The sequence below is a fragment of the Leptopilina heterotoma genome, unplaced genomic scaffold (assembly GCF_015476425.1).
Source record: "Leptopilina heterotoma isolate Lh14 unplaced genomic scaffold, ASM1547642v1 Lhet_68, whole genome shotgun sequence".
NCBI classification, from domain to species: Eukaryota; Metazoa; Arthropoda; class Insecta; order Hymenoptera; family Figitidae; genus Leptopilina; species Leptopilina heterotoma.
The window spans coordinates 662,037-682,993 of NW_025111157.1; the positions used below are offsets into that span (position 1 = coordinate 662,037).

The following is a 20,957-nucleotide window of genomic DNA, read 5'->3' on the forward strand; positions in this document are numbered from 1 at the left end:
ATTTTTATAAAACATGAGGAAATCGATCACTTCGAGTCGAAGACTCGGAGTTATCAATTTCTTCATGTTTTATAAAATTAATTAAATTTTATTCAATTTTTTTAATACAAAAGTAAATTAATTACTGAATAATTGAATGGTTCTTAAAATTTAATTCTTATAAAAAATTTTAGTAACAAATTTTTAAATAATTGAATTCTTTTGATGAATTTTAATAAAAATTTTTAGAATAGTTACATATTTCAAGGAATTTAATTAAAATTGTACTAAAAATAATTGAAATTCTGCCATGAATTTTACTATTTCTGGAAATAATTGAATTATTGAGAAGAAACTTATAAAAAATTTGTAAATATTTGAATTCCTGTGAAATTTTTATTATTTATGAAAATAATTAAATTTTTGCGTACAATTTTATTTAATTTTGTTTAAATAATTGAATTCTTTTGGGTAATTTTATTAAAATTGTAGATATTAAAAATCATTAAAATGAGAAAAAATTTGTAAAATAATTGAAATTTAGACAAGAATTTTATTAAAATTTTTGAAAATAATTTAATTTTGAAGATTTTTTTTTATTTATAAAGATAATAATTGGGATTTTGTTGAAATTTTTTTGTAAATTTTGAACATAATTGAATTTTGTGATAAATTCATTCAATATTGAAATTTTATAAAATTTCAAATTGAAACTGTTTGAAGTTCATTTATTTTATGAAAATTGTAAACACAACTCTTTTAAAATTGAATTAATTTTGAGATATTTAAGTAAAATTATTCATTAAATAATTTATTTATTTTATGATAGTTGTTGAAAATTTAAGTCATTTAAAAAGAAATTTTTGTCAGAAATTGAAAAAATTGAAGGTTTTGTTTTAGAATTCGTGGAAATTTTATAGTTTATGAGTCAAACAAAAAAGACACAAAAATTCAGAATTTTCTTATGAATTCTAAAAATTTAATTTTTTTCAGTACTTTTAATAAAAATTCCTGATTTTTTCCTGAATTCTCTTTGTCAGAATATATGATAATTATAGTTATAATAATATTAAATATATATATATATATTCCAATTTATATTTTATTTTTATAGAAAAAAAATTTGAATTAAAAATTTTTACGTTCTATTATTTTTAAAATTGCTAATTTTATTTAAAAATAATTAATAATTTTACATTAATTTTGTAAATCCTTTTTTATTCGATTATTGGAACGTCTCAAAAAAAAAACATAAAATACGTCAAGAAATTACGAGCGAATAGGTTAACATAAAACACGGACATCTCATACGAGTGACAAAACAAGACTTGTTTTGTCACAAAATTAAAATTTAATTTTACATTAAATTTTTTTACTAAAGCGATTTTCTAAGAAATTTTATTATTATTATTATTTTCTAAAGAAAACACACTTTACGCAAAATTGTAAACTTCTCCCCCATAAAATTATTATTCTCCTTAAACTATTATTCTCATTTTCCTTTCGATAAAATCACCTGACTAATTTCTAACTTTCGCAATATACACATATACTATAACCATCGGAAAGAATTAATAATAGCATCAATCGTTGCTCAAGGTCAAAGTTTATCGTTCACCACCGTGCATATTATAAAAATCCACGATATACACAAAAGCCCGACTCTTCAGTGCCTTTCACTCAAACACTCGAGGTTTTTTTTTTTTTTCTGTAACAAGGCTTCTGTAACAATACGTGTGCGATATGGAGAGAGGGGGAAGGGGGTAGAAAAAAAGTGATTGTGTGAATTATTGGATTTTACTTTGAATAAAACAGCGGCTTCAATAAATTCCATTGAAGCATATTTGAAAAATATCACTATATAAATAAGGGGCATTTTCAAAAACAAAATTTTTTTTTGAATTTAAAAATTCCCAAAAAAAATTGTTTCCTTTGGAAAAATGAACATTAATTGACTTTTAATAAGAAGGATTTTTGTGAAAATTGAAATAATTTATATTTAAATAATAAAACATTTTAAATACTGAAAATATTTTCAGTATTTAAATAATAAAATATTTTTAATATTTAAATATCAAAATATTTTCAGTATTTAAATACAAAAATATTTTCAGTATTTTAAGTTGTAAAATATTTATTAAAATATTTGAGAGTAGACGAAAACTTTCTTCAAAAGTAGTAAAAAATTTTCTTAATCATTCTTTCCCTTAATTTCGAGAAAAAATTATTTTTTCTTCCAGATATTTTTCTTCTAAATACGTCTACATATATATATACGTCTACAATTCCATTAATTAAATATGCAAATTGAATTTATTCAATCAAAAACAAAATTATCGAACTAATTATTGAATTCCTTTGTATTTTTTTCCAATTTAATTAACTCTACTCACGTGAAATTGCGCCGATCTTATTCACATTCCTTTTATCATTTATTTTCCTTGAAATAATATTTTTTTTCCGAAAAAAAATTTGTGTTTTCTTAAAGAAAAGAAAAATTAATTAATTTGAAATCTTTTGAACTAACGACACGATTATTTATTCACTATAATATTGAAATCAAAATCAGAATTGTCGACAATAAATATACCTATTTATTATAAATTTTACAATTAAAAATTATTTCTTTCGACTAAAAATTTGTATTTAATTTAATTATATTTGGTTTGAGAAAGAAACAAAATTCTTATTTTGTATTTTTATTTTAAACATTTGCACTGAAGAAACATAATTAACTCTAAAAAAAATAATTATAGATTAATTAGTTTTGAGATTTAGTTCATTATGTTCATTTAAAAAGAACCGGAATTTATGTTTGAATTAAATACATTATTTCTTTAATTGAAACTAATCATTATTTTCTCCAGGAAATATAAATATTCCCGAAATTTTATTAGAAATAATAGTTATTTGACACAAAACATTTTAACAGAAAATTCATTTCACATAAATAATCATTTGGCGTGAATTTTATTGTACATAAAATTCATTTGGTATAAACGACATTTATATAAAATGTCATAAAATATAAAATAAATTTCAGTTCAAATAAATTTTATTTGACATAAAACTAATTTAATGTAAAAGTAGTTTAACATAAATGTCATTTGATATGATATTCATTTATGATATAAATTTCATTTGACATCAATTAAATTTTATTAAATTTCATTTGACATCAATTAAATTTGATTAAATTTCATTTGACATCAATTAAATTTGATTTAAGTCTCATTTAACAAAAATTGAATTTGACTTAAATTTCATATGACAATGACCTAAAATTAATTTGACATAAATTTTGACTTATTTTAAAATTCGCTCCTATATTTTTATGTCAAATGGAATTTATGTTAAGTGAATTTAATGTCAACTGAGAATGATAAATCTCAAAATATGTAAATTAGGAGTAATTATGTCAAATGAAGTTTATGTCAAATGAGTTTTTATGTAAATTCAAATTTATGTTAAAGAAATTTGTTGTCAAATGAAAATTAAATCCAAATGAAATTTTTATCAATTGACTTTTATGTCAAATACCATTTATGTTAAATGAAAATTATCTCATTGTTGTAAAATCAAATTCACGTTAAATGAATTTTTTGTCAAGTATATATTGTACTAAATGAATTTTATGTCAAATTACATTTGTGTTAAATTGTTTTATGTCAAATAACAATTATGTCAAATAAAATCAGGGTGTCTTCTATTTTCCATCAACAAAATTCTCGGTTATTTCCCGGCTTAGTCCTAATTTTTCCCGCTTTTTTCTCTCATCAAATTTAAATTTATTTGATTTCTATTTAAATAATTAAATTTTTTTGACGAGTTTCATTAAATTTTTTGAAAATAATGTTTTTTTTATTAATTTTAATTTAAAATTTGGAAAATAATTGAATTATTTTCCAAAACAAAGAATTTTTTCAATTTTTTTAAATTAATCTTGTCTGGTCATAATTATAATAATTGAAAATTAGATTAATTCAATTTTATTAAAATGTATCGATACTAATTGAATTTCTGCAAAGAATTTTTCTATTCATAAAATTAATTGAATCCTTTCAAGGAATGTTATTATTTATGAAAATAATTAAATGTTTGCGTAGAATTTTATTAAAATTTTTGAAAATAATTGAATTGTGGAGAACAATTTAATTATTTATAAAGATAATTGAAATTTTGAGGAGAATTTAAAAAAAATTTTAAACATAATTAAATTTCTGCGAAGAATTTTATTACTTTTGAAAATAATTGAATTATTTTTTAGAAATTTATGGAAATTTATGAAAATAATTGAATTCTTCTCAAGAATTTTTTATCAAAATAATATTCAAAGGAATTTAGTAAATCTCAAGAATTTTGCTATTTATGGTAATAATTGATTTCTTGAGAAGAATTTTTTTTACAGTTTTTAGAAATAATTGAATTCTTTCGACGAATTTTAATAAAATTTTTAAAAATAATTACATTTTTCGATGAATTCGATTAAAATTGTATTAAAAATAATTGAAATTCTGCAATGAGTTTTACTATTTATGAAAATAATTGGATATATTGCGAAGAAAATTTTAAAAATAAAATTATAATTTCGGTGACTTACTTCCCTTGAATACTTTTGAAAAATTTAGATAAAATTCTTTAAAAGAATTCAATTATTTTTAATAGAATGTAGAGAAATTTCAATTATTTCAAAAATTTTCAATTATTTGTTTATAAAAATTCAATTATCTTGAAACAATAGAATTGAAAAATTTCAAAAATCTTATTTTTGAGAATTTTCAAAAAAACTTTGCGAAAATTCAATTTTATTAAAAAATTTTAAGTGTGCATCCTTTTTTAAATTAACTAATAAAAATTTTAATTATTAATCTTCGCACTAAGAAACATGTATACATTAGAATGTGACTCTTTATAAAATTCAATTATTTATCAATTATTAAATTAAAATACTTTGAAAATTCAAATTGTTAAGAAGTTTTTAATGAAATTCTTTAACAAATTTAATTATTTTATTTATTTTCAGTTGAATTTCACAAAATTTCTATTAATTCGATAATTTTTTAAAAATTTATTTGCATAGGATTTTTGAATCAGTGACTGATATTTTATTATCAAATTAATTATTTTAAACTAATTCAAAATTTAGAGAACAGTATAAATATCTATAAAAATTGAAATAAAAAGCGATTTTTTAAAAACAAATTAAAATAATAAAACTTTTTTTAATTTGTTAAAAAAATTCCCGGTTTGGCATAAAATTCCTGGCTTATTCCCGGTCAAATTAAATTCCCGGCTATTTCCCGGTTAGTAGACACCCTGAATTTAACATCAATTTTATTTAACATAAAATTTATTTGACATCAATTTTGACTTATTTTAAAATTCACTCCTATATTTTTATGTCAAATGAAATTTATGATAAGTGAATTTAATGTCAAATGAGAATTATAAATCTCAAATTATGTAAATTAGGAATATTTATGTCAAATGTATTTCGTATTAAATGAATTTTATGTCAAATGAAAATGCCAAATGAAATTTATCTCAAATGAGTTTTTATGTAAAATCAAATTTATGTTAAAGAAATTTGTTGTCAAATAAAAATTGAAACCAAATAAAATTTATATCAATTGACTTTTACGTCAAATACCATTTATGTTAAATGAAAATTATTTTATTTTTGTAAAATCAAATTCACGTTAAATGAATTTTTTGTCAAGTATAAATATTGTACCAAATAAATTTTATGTAAAATGCCATTTATGTCAAAAGAATTTTATCTCAAATAAATTATCAAATCAATTAATTTATTTATTTATAAAATCAAATTCACGTTAAATGAATTTTTTGTCAAATATAAATTATACTAAATGAATTTTATGTCAAATAAAATAGTTATTGACTTCTGATAATTATTCTCCATCGTTAATTATTTTCTACTAGAAATTATCTACCATTCACTACTAATTAACTACTATTTTTCATATTAATTCCTAAAGAAAAAAAGTCATCCAAAATTTTACTAATTTAATTTCTCTTCTAATTCCCATTCAGCGATTTTTTCAGATTACAAATTATTTTTGGCATTCAGGAGAGTAAAATAATAGAATTTCTTTAATCAAATGCGACCTATTTGGTTAGAAAGGAATAACACTTCTGATGAGAGTGTGTGTGTGTGTATTTTTTTTCTCATTCTTTGCACCTTGTTATACATAGTTTTCCTGCGGTAACTCTAAGTAAAATTGAACAATTTATCCCAGACTTCTCTCTTGAAACTTATTAAAGTAGGTAAAGTGATGTGGAACTCAGGTGCCAATTAAACGAGCAACGAAGTATAGTCGTCGTTGCTAGAAGGTATAATGGCTTATGTCACTGAGAAACATTGCCTTAACTATATATATATGTATATATATATATACGACATGCATAGTTAGTCGAAAATAAGAGAAATCGAGCTTTAGAGAGCTCTTCCCTCTAACTCGAATCCCTTGATGACTGCCAAAACAAGTTTTGTCGCTAATCAATTGACTTCAAATATACGTTAATGCACTTCGTCTTTTCTTTGTAAATTATTATTCTATTATCATTATCGTTACGATCAACTTTATTATTATCATTATCATTCTGTGTTTAGAGAAAATTCCCCATTTTTCTTGGCAACACCAAAAAAATTGAGTTAGGAAAATGTTTAGTAACTTTTTTCACTTCAATTATCATTTTATTTTTAGTTATTTTTAGAAGAGAAAATTAAAAAGACTAACTTGTAGTTAGTCGAGTGAGATAGCCGCGTGGTTTCGCTCCTGGTCTCGCACCACTAGGGTCCGGAGTTCGATTCCCTACGAGTGGGGATTTTTTTTCTTCCTGGAGTAAAAATAAAAATACTTTGGTTTATAAAGTAACTGACGTTTAGTGACTAGACAAAAAAAAATTGATAGTAATAAATTCAGAAGTATTTTAAATTCATATCGATTTGCAGAGAGAAAATACTACTGTTAAATTTTTTTTTTCTGAAGAATTTACAAAAAATGGACAAATTCGAGGATTTGCAAAAATTTACCAAGTATCGATATTAAAGTTACGAGAATGAAGTGCGATTTCCATTAAATATTCTTTTTTTTCTACTGCAAAAGAAGTGTGTCAAGCGGAAAATCGGACAATTTAGAATGTCTACATCCAATTTCATTTGTCGATATAAATCAACTGTATTCGCGGGAAAAGCTTTTCTGGTACTTGTAATAATGTCAACTGCAGCCCACAGGGAAAATTTATTATTTTTTAGGGACATTCCAAGTATTGAGGACAGTGTAGTTTTCTAGGTACTAATCGACGATTGAATCTTCATCTTTGAATTTTCCTTTTGATTCTAAAAAAGAAAACGATCAAGATTTTCGATATTTTTTTATGGTAAATTTTCATCTTATTTATCTAACCTGAATTCATAAATTTTCCACTAGGATAACAAAGTTCGAAAAAAGAATTTTTAGTCAGACAAACTTTTATCTTAAAGTAATTTTTTTTTCTTAAACATTCACTGTTGGTTTAAAAGTATCAAATAAAAATTATTTGAATCAATAGTAAATATTTGATAATAGATAAGTAATTATTTGAATCAAATAAATTTTTTTTCAGTGTAATTAATAAATAAATTAATTATTAATTAACTATATTATTCTTCATATTCTTTAATTCATTTTTCTATAACAAATTTTGTTTGACTGGTCTAAATTATTATACAAATTATTCTCCTTTTTATTTATAAAAAATACTAGAAAATTGTTAATTGTTAACAAATTTTTATTAAGAAGTAGGAAAATAATTTTTATTTCTCAATAACAATATTGTTTACAAACTCATTCTTTTTATTTTGGAAAGAAAAACATTATATATTCATAAGGAAATAAATTGGATTAATTCTTTTTTTTAATTAGTACAATTGTTTTAATAAAATTCAAAGTTTTTTTAAAAATAAAGAAAAAAATGTTTATAAATTCAATTTGTCAGTTACAAAATTTATTTGAAAACGAAACTAAAAAAATTTTCTCAAAAAATCAATTATTTTAAGGAATTTTAATAAAATTCTTTTCCAAAATTCAATTATTTTAATAAATATCAAAATTCATCACAAGAATTCAATTCTTTTGAAAAGTAATAATAAATACTTTGCAAAAATTAAATTATGTATTTTCAAAATTTTTTAAAAATTCTCGTCAAGAATTAAATAATCTTTATAAATAGATAGCGAAATTCTTCTCAAGAATTTTATTATTGTCAAAAATTTTAATTAAATTCTTGGAAAAATTTCAATTATTTAAAGAAAATTTAATAAAATTCTTCGCATGAATTCAATTATTTTTAAAAGTTAAAAAAGAATTGTTTAGAAAGTTTTCAATTATTTTCAAAAATTGTTATGAAATTCTTGAATATATAATGAATTTTAGTAAAATTTTAATTAAATTCCTTAAAAGAAATTAAATTTTTTCAAAAGTTGTTAATAAAATTCTTCCTAAAAATTAAATTTTAAGAAACATTTAATTATTGAATAAATTATTTATTTTTGTATTTAAATAATTGAATTCTCGTAGTATTCAATTATTATTTTTCGTACTTTAAACTAAAAATTCTCTTGAATTAATTATTTTGAAAAAGTTTAAGTGAATAATAATTGAAGTAATTGATTTAAAGAGGAATTATATTTGAAAATTGTAAAAAATAATAATTGAATTGAAATGATGAAAATGATTTTGAAGAAATTTCAGTAACAATATACTTATAATAATAAAATAATGATTTTGTCACTCAGTCATGTTTTATAAAATTAATTAAATTTTATTCAATTTTTTTAATGCAAAAGTAAATTGTTTATTGAATAATTGAATGTTTCTTAAAATTTAATTCTTATAAAGAATTTTATCAACAAATTTTTAAATAATTGTATTCTTTTTAAGAATTTTAATAAAAAATTTTTGAATATTTACATTTTTCAAGAAGTTTGATCAAAAATTGACTTGTATTAAAAATAATTGAAATTCTGCGATGAGTTTTATTGTTTCTGAAAATAATTGAATTATTGCGTAAAAATTTATAAAAAATTTGTAAATATCTGAATTCCTGTAAAATTTGTACTATTTATGAAAATAATAATTAAATGTTTGCGTACAATTTTATTAAAATTGTTTTTAAATAATTGAATTCTTTTGGATAATTTTATTAAAATAGTAGATATTGAAAATCATTGAAATGAGGAAAAATTTGGAAAATAATTGAAATTTTGACAAAAATTTTATTAAAAATTTTGAAAATAATTGAATTTTGAAGAAGGATTTTTTTATTTATAAAGATAATAATTGGGATTTTGTCGAGATTTTTTTGTAAATTTTGAACATAATTGAATTTTGTGATAAGAATTTTATTGCATTTAAAAATAATTGAATTTCTGCAATAATTTGTAACTTCTTCAAAATCCAATTTTTTTATTGTTTTTAACTAAAATTCTTCTATAAATCCATTATTCTAAATAACTAATTAAATATATATTGACAAATTTAACTAATTTTAGATTTTGAATCATTAAAATTTTTCAAAAATCTAAGTTCATTAAAATTTCTAATTAATTTCATTCATTATTGAAATTTTATAAAATTTAAAATTGAAACCATTTGAAACTGATTTATTTATGAAAATTATAAACGCAACTCTTTTAAAATTGAATTAATTTTGAAATATTGAAGTAAAATTATTTATTAAATAATTTATTAATTTATTTTAATTATGAAAGTTGTTCAAGATTTAAGTTATTTAAAAAGAAATTTTTGTCAGAAATTGAAAAAATTGAAGGTTTTGTTTTAGAATTCGTGGTAAATTTATATTTTATGAGTCAAACAAAAAAAAACACAAAAATTCAGAATTTTCTTATGAATTCCAAAAATTTAATTTTTTTCATTAATTTTAATAAAAATTCCTGACTTTTCCCTGAATTCCATATGTCAGAATATATGATTATTCTAATTATAATAATATTAAAACTATATATTCCATTTTATATTTTATTTTTATAAAAAAAAATTTTAATTAAAAATTTGCACGAATTGTTGCTGGTTAATTAATAATTGTAATAAATATTTAAAGTCGGAAAAAATTGCCTCGAGTTAAATTAAATATTTTTTGTAATCTATGCATTGAATCAAATGTAATGAAATAAAAATAATTAAACGATTATTTTATAGTTTTGAATAGAAACTTTTTTCATTTTGGGGTGAAGCTCTTCTCTAAGTCATGCGTAATAAGTAGCAATAAAGACTTTAACTGAAGAAAACTGAGGATATATATGGATAATGTAGAAGAATAACTCCATTGCTGAGTTTATGACTGCAGTCAAGAAACTAATAATTTTAATCTTTATATGCGTATTTCATGAAACTTTTTCATAATGGTATATAACTTTTCACAACCAGAGTATAAAAATACTTAAAAACTAATCTTTTCAGAATTCTTAGTGAATATTGACACAAGTTTTTTACAGATGGGTTTTGCAACAACATTTCGATTCCTTTTATTAATGCACCCAGAAAAAAATTATAACTGAATCAAAGCCTATTAAATTATTTAAACCAAAAAAAACTTTATTTGGTTTAAATAAACTTTTTTTTGTACAAATTCACTTTTTTTTGTCCGAATAAATTTATTTAATTCTAATAAACTTTATTAGGTTTAAATAAACTTTATTTAGTCCAAATAAACTTTATTTGATTCAAGAAAACTTTATTTATTGAACCAAATAAACTTTATTCGATTCAAATAAACTTTTTTTGGTTCAAATAAATAATAAACTTTCTTTGATTTTAATAAACTTGATTTGGTTTAAATAAATTTTATTTAGTTCAAATAAACTTTATTTGAACCAAATCAAATTTTTTTGTACCAAATAAACTTTATTTGAAAAATAATTAATTTAATATATTTAATAATTAATAATTAATTTTAATAAAACTTCTCTGGGTGTAGAATTATTTAATATTATTTATTATTTATTTTATTTTAGTATTTTTTTACTTTTATTTATTTTATTTCTTATTATTTATTTAAATCATTTCACTCTTTTAAAAAAACTATATTTTTTTATAATAGGAAAATTTATTTTCGAAATTTATAAATAAAAAACTAATATAGAAAATATCCAAATCGAAATTTTAGTTCTCTATCAATTTTTTATTCCTCGCCCCCCTCTCAAAAAAGCCCCTCCTCCTTTTATGCAAATCATATTATACAGAATTAAAATCATTTTTTTATTTTCATGAAATACTGTATGTGTATCAATTTTTTTTTTAATATAAAAAATACAGAATAAAAAAGTCGTAAAATATGAACGGTCAGATTTTATTTTATCAGAGCAATTGTTATCACCAGTCGTAGCGTAAAAAAATCAAAACGTCAATAAATGAGGTTTATATTTTTCGATTTTTTTCATTTCCTATCTCTACAGCATGCTCCTTTGGATTCTTTCTTCGAATCGGTTAAGCCTCTTTCATTCTTACAACACGCCGGTGGACAGTTACCACTAGCCGATGATTCTTTTACTCTAAAAAAATAATTACACATTTTATTTTTTTATTTTTACTAATAAAAAAATTCTAAAACTAAAATAGTATTAAATTATTATTTCTATTCATTTATTGTTTATATTTTGATTATTTTTTAATAATTTTCAATTTTATTTCTTAATAATTATTGTTGCATTTTTTATAATTATTATTGTACTAGCCAAACTAAATGTTGTATGGGGAATGTTGTATGGGGCTGCTTATTTTAAACAATTTAAAAAATTTTAAAGAAATAATTATTATAACCTAACAAAGAGATTTAACTAACTAAAATTCAAATAATTTCACTCAATTGTCTCAATTTAAATAAAATTTACATTACTAGACTTAAACTATGGCTAGAACAATTACAATTAGTATCTGGGTCATCTTTTGCATTGCTTATTTTATAAAGCCATTTTAAATTAAATACTTTTTAAAGAAATAATAATTATTACACACTGAAAAAAGTTTTACTTGAAATAGCGATAAGTTTCTCTAGAATAACGAAATTATTAATTGAAGCACTAAATAATTTCGCTACTAAAGTGAACTCTGTAGTTCATCCAGCTAAATTTTTTTTGCCGTGCATAACGAAAAAAGAATTAAATTAACATCAGATTTTCTACATTCAAAAAAAACGAATTCAAATAGAAATTATGTAATCATTTTACAACTTAACCAAATTCACCCCAGAAATCACTGAATTCGATAATTTAGAAGAAAGTCAGACAAAAGCAGGGTTCCTACAGAATCTGGAAATCATGGAAATGGTATGGAATTTTTAAAACGCTTCTGGAAATCAGGGAAATCATGAAAAAGGCCTGTAATTTTTAAAAAATTCTAAATTTTTTCAGTTTTCCATTTTTTCTCTTGAATAAAATTTCAAATAATAATAAAGCTAAATGGCATAAAAGACAAAAAAAAATGTTGAATTTTAAGCAATTCGATTTTTCGGATTTTTGATAATTTTTAATAATTTTTTATTTTTTTCCAAAGAGTCGAGACAATTAAATAAGTAAAGTATTTTCCAAAAGCACAAAAATAATGAAGCTAAATCCCATAAAAGAGAGGAAAAAATGTTGAATTTTAAGAAAAACGGATTTTTGAAATTTTTCGAATTTTTGATAATTTTAGATTTTTTACCAAAGAGTCGAGACAATTTAATAAGTAAAGAATTTTCCAAAAGCACAAAAATAATGAAGCTAAATCCCATAAAAGAGAGGAAAAAATGTTGAATTTTAAGAAAATCGGATTATTGAATTTTTCGAATTTTTGATAATTTTAGATTTTTTACCATAGTGTCGAGACTATTAAATAAGTAAAGTATTTTCCAAAAGCACAAAAATAATGAAGCTAAATCCCATAAAAGAGAGGAAAAAATGTTGAATTTTAACACAAACGGATTTTTGAATTTTTGATAATTTTCGATAATTTTAGATTTTTTACCAAAGTGTCGAGACTATTAAATAAGTAAAGTATTTTCCAAAAGCACAAAAATAATGAAGCTAAATCCCATAAAAGAGAGGAAAAAATGTTGAATTTTAAGAAAAACGGATTTTTGAAATTTTTCGAATTTTTGATAATTTTAGATTTTTTACCAAAGAGTCGAGACAATTTAATAAGTAAAGTATTTTCCAAAAGCACAAAAATAATGAAGCTAAATCCCATAAAAGAGAGGAAAAAATGTTGAATTTTAAGAAAATCGGATTTTTGAATTTTTTCGAATTTTAGATAATTTTAGATTTTTTACCAAAGAGTCGAGACTATTAAATAAGTAAAGTATTTTCCAAAAGCACAAAAATAATGAAGCTAAATCCCATAAAAGAGAGGAAAAAATGTTGAATTTTAAGAAAATCGGATTTTTGAATTTTTTCGAATTTTAGATAATTTTAGATTTTTTACCAAAGAGTCGAGACAATTTAATAAGTAAAGTATTTTCCAAAAGCACAAAAATAATGAAGCTAAATCCCATAAAAGAGAGGAAAAAATGTTGAATTTTAACACAAACGGATTTTTGAATTTTTGATAATTTTCGATAATTTTAGATTTTTTACCAAAGAGTCGAGACAATTTAATAAGTAAAGTATTTTCCAAAAGCACAAAAATAATGAAGCTAAATCCCATAAAAGAGAGGAAAAAATGTTGAATTTCAAGAAAATCGGATTATTGAATTTTTCGAATTTTTGATAATTTTAGATTTTTTACCAAAGAGTCGAGACAATTTAATAAGTAAAGTATTTTTTAAAAGCACAAAAATAATGAAGCTAAATCCCATAAAAGAGAGGAAAAAATGTTGAATTTTAACACAAACGGATTTTTGAATTTTTGATAATTTTCGATAATTTTAGATTTTTTACCAAAGAGTCGAGACAATTTAATAAGTAAAGTATTTTCCAAAAGCACAAAAATAATGAAGCTAAATCCCATAAAAGAGAGGAAAAAATGTTGAATTTCAAGAAAATCGGATTATTGAATTTTTCGAATTTTTGATAATTTTAGATTTTTTACCAAAGAGTCGAGACAATTTAATAAGTAAAGTATTTTTTAAAAGCACAAAAATAATGAAGCTAAATCCCATAAAAGAGAGGAAAGAATGTTAAATTTTAAGAAATTCGGATTTTTGAATTTTTGATAATTTTCGATAATTTTAGATTTTTTATCAAAGATTCGAGACAATTTAATAAGTAAAGTATTTTCTACATTAAAAAGTTTGACATTAAAAAATATATAAAAAATGCCAATACTTAACCCACAAAATTAAATTTTCAAAACAAACAAATGAATGCAGATAATTTGCTAACGGAAAGGAAACTTACGATTATTATAATGTATTCTTTATAATTGTTATTGTATTTTTTATAATTATTATTGCATTCTTTGTATTTATTACCCACGGTATTTTTCTTTTGTATTTATTATTATGAGTATTATTTTTAATGTTTCTATTTTAAGAAATACTTCACGAAATTCGAATAAATTATACGACTCATTATTCTTGAAAAAAAAAATTGAAATCATAATTGTTGTTTTTTCTTGTGTCTTATCAAAAAAATCTCAAATGTTTGAAATTTCAGCTAAAGATTTCATAATTGATAGACGATTTTACGCGACACGCAAAATTTCCCTGCGGTGGTTCCAAGGCCAAAATTATATTATAAATCGTTGGGTTACAATTTCGCCAGAAGGGTTTATCAAGTACATATGTTTGAAATAATAATCTAACTTCTCCGTTATTATAAACTTCATTTCTAAATTTTTTCTCAAAATAAATTGATAAAAATTTCTAATCATTCCAAAATAAATAGAAAATAAATAAAATTAAATAAATTTAAATGAATAAAAAATAAATAAAATTAAATAAATTTAAATGAATAAAAAATAAATTAAATTAATTTAAATTAATAAAAAATAAATTAAATTAAATTAATTTAAATTAATAAAAAAAATTAAATTAAATAAATTATATTGAATAAAAAACAAAATGAAAAAATAAAAAAGGGACGAATTTTAATAAAATTAAATTAACTAATTTCAATTTTTTTACACCATTATAAATCCAGATTGTACGGAAAATAAATTTTTTATTAGCAACAAAGAATGAGACAAAGTTAAAAAAAAAGAATTTCACCCACAAAGTTCAAATTACAAAAAAAGAGTTAAAAAAAAGTTTTTCCAACTCATTAAAATATTGCCGCGAGTATATTTCATCTTTTCTGTATTTCTACTCTCCTTTTAATGTTTCCAATAATTCTTAGCAATTCACGTAAAAAATTATATTATACAAAACGAGGAAAGAAATTAACGGCTAATTAATTTAATTTCTCTCGCACTATAATTTAATTAGAAGATCGTTTCTCGATAATTTTTTTCTCCTTTTTTCTCCTTTCAATTCTTTCTTTTTTCCACTTGATTCGAATATTTTATAAAATTGAGTGTATTTCAAGGGGGCTCTTTTCATGATGTAAAACTCCACTAAAAGGAGTGATAACAAGGATAGTAGAAGCCACACAAGTGCGCCAACCTCTTTCAGGAAATGGGGAGTATTGTCATAGCAATTCAGGACAAGGTAATAGGCAAGAGAAATTACCAAATGCATATACACTCTACCTAAATATGGAAGATAGGTGCCATCCATCAAGAATGTCATTGATACATGCTCATATGCATAATAATACGCCTTGGATTACATTTATATCTATCTATATATATGGCAACGAATTCACTTCATTTTCCAAGCATAGAAGAGATCTAAAATCGTGCTCAACTTTTCCACAAAAAAAAAAATTGAAAGCGAGAATTCTCTCAAAATGATAAATTACGACTTTTATAAATTGCACTGAAAAAAAATTTATTTGATTCAAATAACCGATTAATTGACTATTATCAATTAAATATTTACTTGAATCAAATAATATTTATTGGAGTCAATTAAATGGTATTTGAACCAATAATTTCAGTATTTGAAGCAAATATGAATTGAACCATTTAATTGACTCCAATAAATATTATTTGATTCAATTAAATATTTAATTGATAATAGTCAATTAATCGGTTATTTGAATCAAATAATTTTTTTTTCAGTGTACGAATTATAAAAATTCGTTTTTTTCAAATTCAAATATACACTGAAGAAAAAATTTATTTGATTCAAATAAACTATTGTCTATTATCTAATAAATATTTGTATCAAATACAGGGTGTCTACTATTTTCGTTCAACAAAATTCCCGGACTTGTTCTAATTTTTTCCCGGGTTTTTTTTCTCATCAAATTTAAATTTATTTGATTTCGAACCTAAATAAATTTACAAATAGCTTAAAAAAATTTTATTAGAGTTTTTATGAATAATTAAATTCTTTTGACGAGTTTCTTTAAATTTTTCGAAAATAATGTTTTTTTAATAATATTAATTAAAAATTTGAAAAATAATTCAGTTAAATAAAGAATTTTTTTAATTTTATAAAATAATCTTTTCTGTTCATATTATAATTGAAAATTTGATTAATTCAATTTTACTAAAACGGATTAATACTAATTGAATTTCTGCAAAGAATTTTACTATCTATAAAAGTAATTAAATCCTTCCAAATTATTATTATTTATGAAAATAATTAAATGTTTGCGTTGAATTTTATTAAAATTTTCGAAAATAATTGAATTGTGGAGAACAATTTAATTATTTATAAAAATAATTGAAATTTTGAGGAGAATTTAAAAAAAAATTTAAACATAATTGAATTTCTGCGAAGAATTTTATTACTTTTGAAAATAATTGAATTGTGGAGAACAATTTAATTATTTATAAAAATAATTGAAATTTTGAGAATTTAAAAAAAATTTTAAACATAATTGAATGTCTGCGAAGAATTTCATTACTTTTGAAAATAATTGAATTGTTTTTTTTAGAATTTTACGGACATTTATGAAAATAATTGAATTCTTCTGTAAAATTTTTTTAAAAATAATATTATTCAATAGAATTTAGTAAATCTGAAGAATTTTATTACTTTGAAAATAATTGAATTGTGGAGAACAATTTAATTATTTACAGAAATAATTGAAATTTTAAGGAGAAATTAAAAAAAAATTTAATCATAATTTAATTTCTGCGAAGAATTTCATTATAATTTTGAAAATAATTGAATTGTTTTTTAAAATTTTATGGAAATTTTTGAAAATAATTGAATTCTTATGAAGAATTATTTTTCAAAATAATATTCAAACGAATTTAGTAAATCTGAAGAATTTTGCTTATAAAATTCAATTATTTATCAATTCTGAATTAAAATACCTACTTTAAAAATTCGATTTGTTAAAAATTTTTAAATGAAATTCTCTAACTTAATTATTTTCAGTTGAATTTCAAAAAATTTGTATTAATTCGATAATTTTTTAAAAATTTATTTACATACTATATTTGAATCAGTGACTGATTTTTCACTATAAAATTTTGTTAAATATTATGTTTTGTCAAATTGAAATTATGCAGATTTTTGTTTTTTAGTTCTAAACAAAATTAGAAAATTGTTAAACAACTGTGATTAAGAAATAGAAAATTTATTTATTTTGCATTCTTTTTGTTTATGAATCACAATTTTTTAAACAAAATTATTATGTTGTTTTAGAAAAAGAAGAAAAATCTTTGCACAATTTCGATTTTTAATCTTATTTTGGAACAGGATTTTCCACAGGAATTAAGAATTAATTAAATTTATTTAATTAATTAATTAATTAAAATTTCCTATAAGGAATTCAAATATTAAAAAAAAAAATTTTTAAATTGTATGCAAACATTTAATTATTTTCATAAATAATAAAAATTTCACAGGAATTCAATTATTCAAGTTATTCAATTATTATAAAATATGAAGAAATCGAAAAAAAAGAATTGCTCCGAGTCGAAGACTCGGAGTGATCGATTTCTTCATATTTTATAATAATTGAATAACTTGAATAATTGAATTCCTGTGAAATTTTTATTATTTATGAAAATAATTAAATGTTTGCATACAATTTAAAAATTTTTTTTTTTAATATTTGAATTCCTTATAGGAAATTTTATTAAAATAGTACCTAGATATTGAAAATAATTTAAACTAGAACAATTTTTGAAAATAATTGAAATTAGAAAATTTTTTGAAAATAATTGAAATGAGGACAATACCTACTATTTTTGACATTTATAATAATTGAAAATAATTGAACTTTGGAGAAGAATTTTGATATTTATAAAGATAATGGGGATATTTCCGAGAATTTTTTTCAAATTTTGAACATAGTTCAATTTTATAAGAAGAATTCTATTTTTTTTTTTTTTTTTTTTGAAAATTCTTGAATTTCTGCAATTATTTGTAATTTCTCCAAAATTGAATTTTTTTTTATTGTATAAATATCTATAAAAATTGAAATAAAAAGCGATTTTTTAAAAACAAATTAAAATAATAAAACTTTTTTTAATTTGGTGAAAAAATTCCCAGTTTGGCATAAAATTCCTGGCTTATTCCCCATTTTCCCCGTTCAAATTAAATTCCCGGTAGATAAATATTTATCTACATCAAATAATTTTCATTTCAGTCAATTAAATTATATTTGCTTCAAAATTAAATAAATTATATTTGGTTTAAATAAAATTTTTTTCTGGGTGTAGAAAAAGTAATTGATTATTTGAATCAAATTTTTTTTAAGAATCAAAAAATAATATAAAAATGTAAAATAAATAAAAATTCAAATTAAAGAAAAATACGCATTTAAATATAAATTTTGTAACGAAAACGAAACCGGAAATTTGTGTGCAAAAGGGAAATTCAGACAAATAAAATTTTCGGGCGAAAAAAAACTCATTTGCAATCAAAGGAATTTTATATTCAAATGAAATTTAAATTGAGAAACAAAATCGAAAACAAAGGAAAATACCGAAAGTTATTTCAAATCAAATTCTTACGTAAAAATAAAAGTGACCTTATGGAAAAATTTTTTTAAATAAAAAATTATAAATATATTTTGTCAAAAAATATCTTACTGAAAAAAAAAATTAAATTTATTCAAATAAACGATTACTTGTCTCTTATTAAATAAAAAAAATTTGTATCAAATTATTTTCATTTCTAACAAATAATTTTTTATTGCATCAAATAAATTCTTGTAAATTCGATAAGAGATGTTTTTATATTAATTTTTAATTTAATTTCATAAATTATTAATTTATGAAAATAGAAGAAATGAGTTTAAAAAATTCTTTTTTATATATGAGAAATATGTGTGGCATTCTTATATGAGAAAATATTTTGAAATGTTTAAATCGACTATTATATATTGTATCTCATATGATCACCCAACCGATTCTCATTTCCCGAAGAAACGCGACGATGTTTCCTGAAAATCAGAAATTTATCGCTCGTATAATAATTCATTGACAATAACTCTTAAACGATTTTTTCCCTCAATATATACTCAATATACATTGTTGAAACTAGTAAAATTTAAATTGTCATAAGTCATATTTTCACATTTTGTATTTCTCATTTAACTATAAAAAGTAATAGAAAAAATAACCAATAAAATAAAATTCTAATAAATTTGTCTAATGAAATTCAATAAAATCTAATTATCATTAAATTCCATTAAAATTTTAAGCAAAATAAAAAATCGTGATTTAGCATTTATCTTTTATTTATTAACAAAATTATAATAATAAATATTTCAATAAAATATTAAAAATATGCAAAAATAATTATTTACGAAAGAAATATTTGTATTTTATTTCGAGTATATCAAAAAGTCTATCACTGGAAAGAATCTAAACTAAATAAATAAATAAAATTGAAACTGAATTTGAAAAATTTTTTCATATAAATAACTTTCTTTGTGAATTTTGATTTTTTAAAAATTAATTACACTCATTTAAAAGAAATAATAATAATAATCAAATCTTTAACGTCCGAGTAATTTAATTTAATTATAAATAAATAGAAAATAGAAAGGAAAAAATGGAGAAAGGAAATAAAAATTCAAACTAAATTTGCAAAAAATAGCAAAGTTGAAAAGAAAATAAAAAACAGTTACAAAAAGCACTAAATAGAAAAAAAACTTCATTTGCAATAAAAAAGAAAATTCATAGTCCTACTTTCTTCCGCAACATCCTCCAGCAACCCTTCTTTCCTCTATTTTCTTTTCCGGACTGCAACGAAATAATACAAATATTTTATTCGTTTTAAACATTCAATTAATGATTTTTTCTGACATATTTTGCAATAAATTAATTTAATTAATTTACTAATTAATTAAATCAATTGTTAAATTTATCAGTTTTAAGAAATATTTCTTACTGTTCGCATTTGCACGTCACATGACCGGAATAATCCTTTTGACTGGCAACTTTTCTAAAAATTAATTATTACAATTAATAATTAGTCACCAGAATACTATATATATAATAATATATATAAAAATTATTATTATTAAAGTAAACTGTCAAGACTTACGCGCAATGATCACACATGATGAAATTTTTTGTTTCAATGTCTAAACTTTATTTATTAAAAAATATACTTATAACCCAGCAAATTAAAGAATCAATTTTCTGTTATTTTTCCAAATTGCATTCGTTGCCAGTTTTAGAAACTTTAAATTTTTTTACGACTTTCTTTCACAGTAAAAATTTGCCACTCAAATAAATGAATTTACAATTTATGACTTTCAGATTTTTAGCCCTGTTTTGTTTTTTTCATAAATATTTCCAAATACTAAAAAATTCTAAAGTTTCTTTTTTTAATTAATTTTAGCTATTTATTACTTTATATGATTTCAATAAGAATTTTAATAAAATAGATAAAAATATAAACGAAGTAAAAATATTAAAAAACCTAAAAATAAAATAAATGGAAAAAAACTTCTACGGTAA

At 20.7% G+C, this 20,957-nt stretch overlaps 1 long non-coding RNA gene across 1 annotated transcript; it reads right to left on the minus strand.

The window, feature by feature from the left end:
• Positions 1-11,389: 11,389 nt before the first annotated feature.
• LOC122510296 lies at positions 11,390-20,436 on the minus strand. The gene is made up of 3 exons (XR_006302429.1): positions 20,383-20,436; positions 20,181-20,234; positions 11,390-11,554 (listed from the first exon to the last, which is right to left on the minus strand). It is a non-coding gene; the product is annotated as an uncharacterized LOC122510296 (long non-coding RNA).
• Positions 20,437-20,957: the final 521 nt, after the last annotated feature.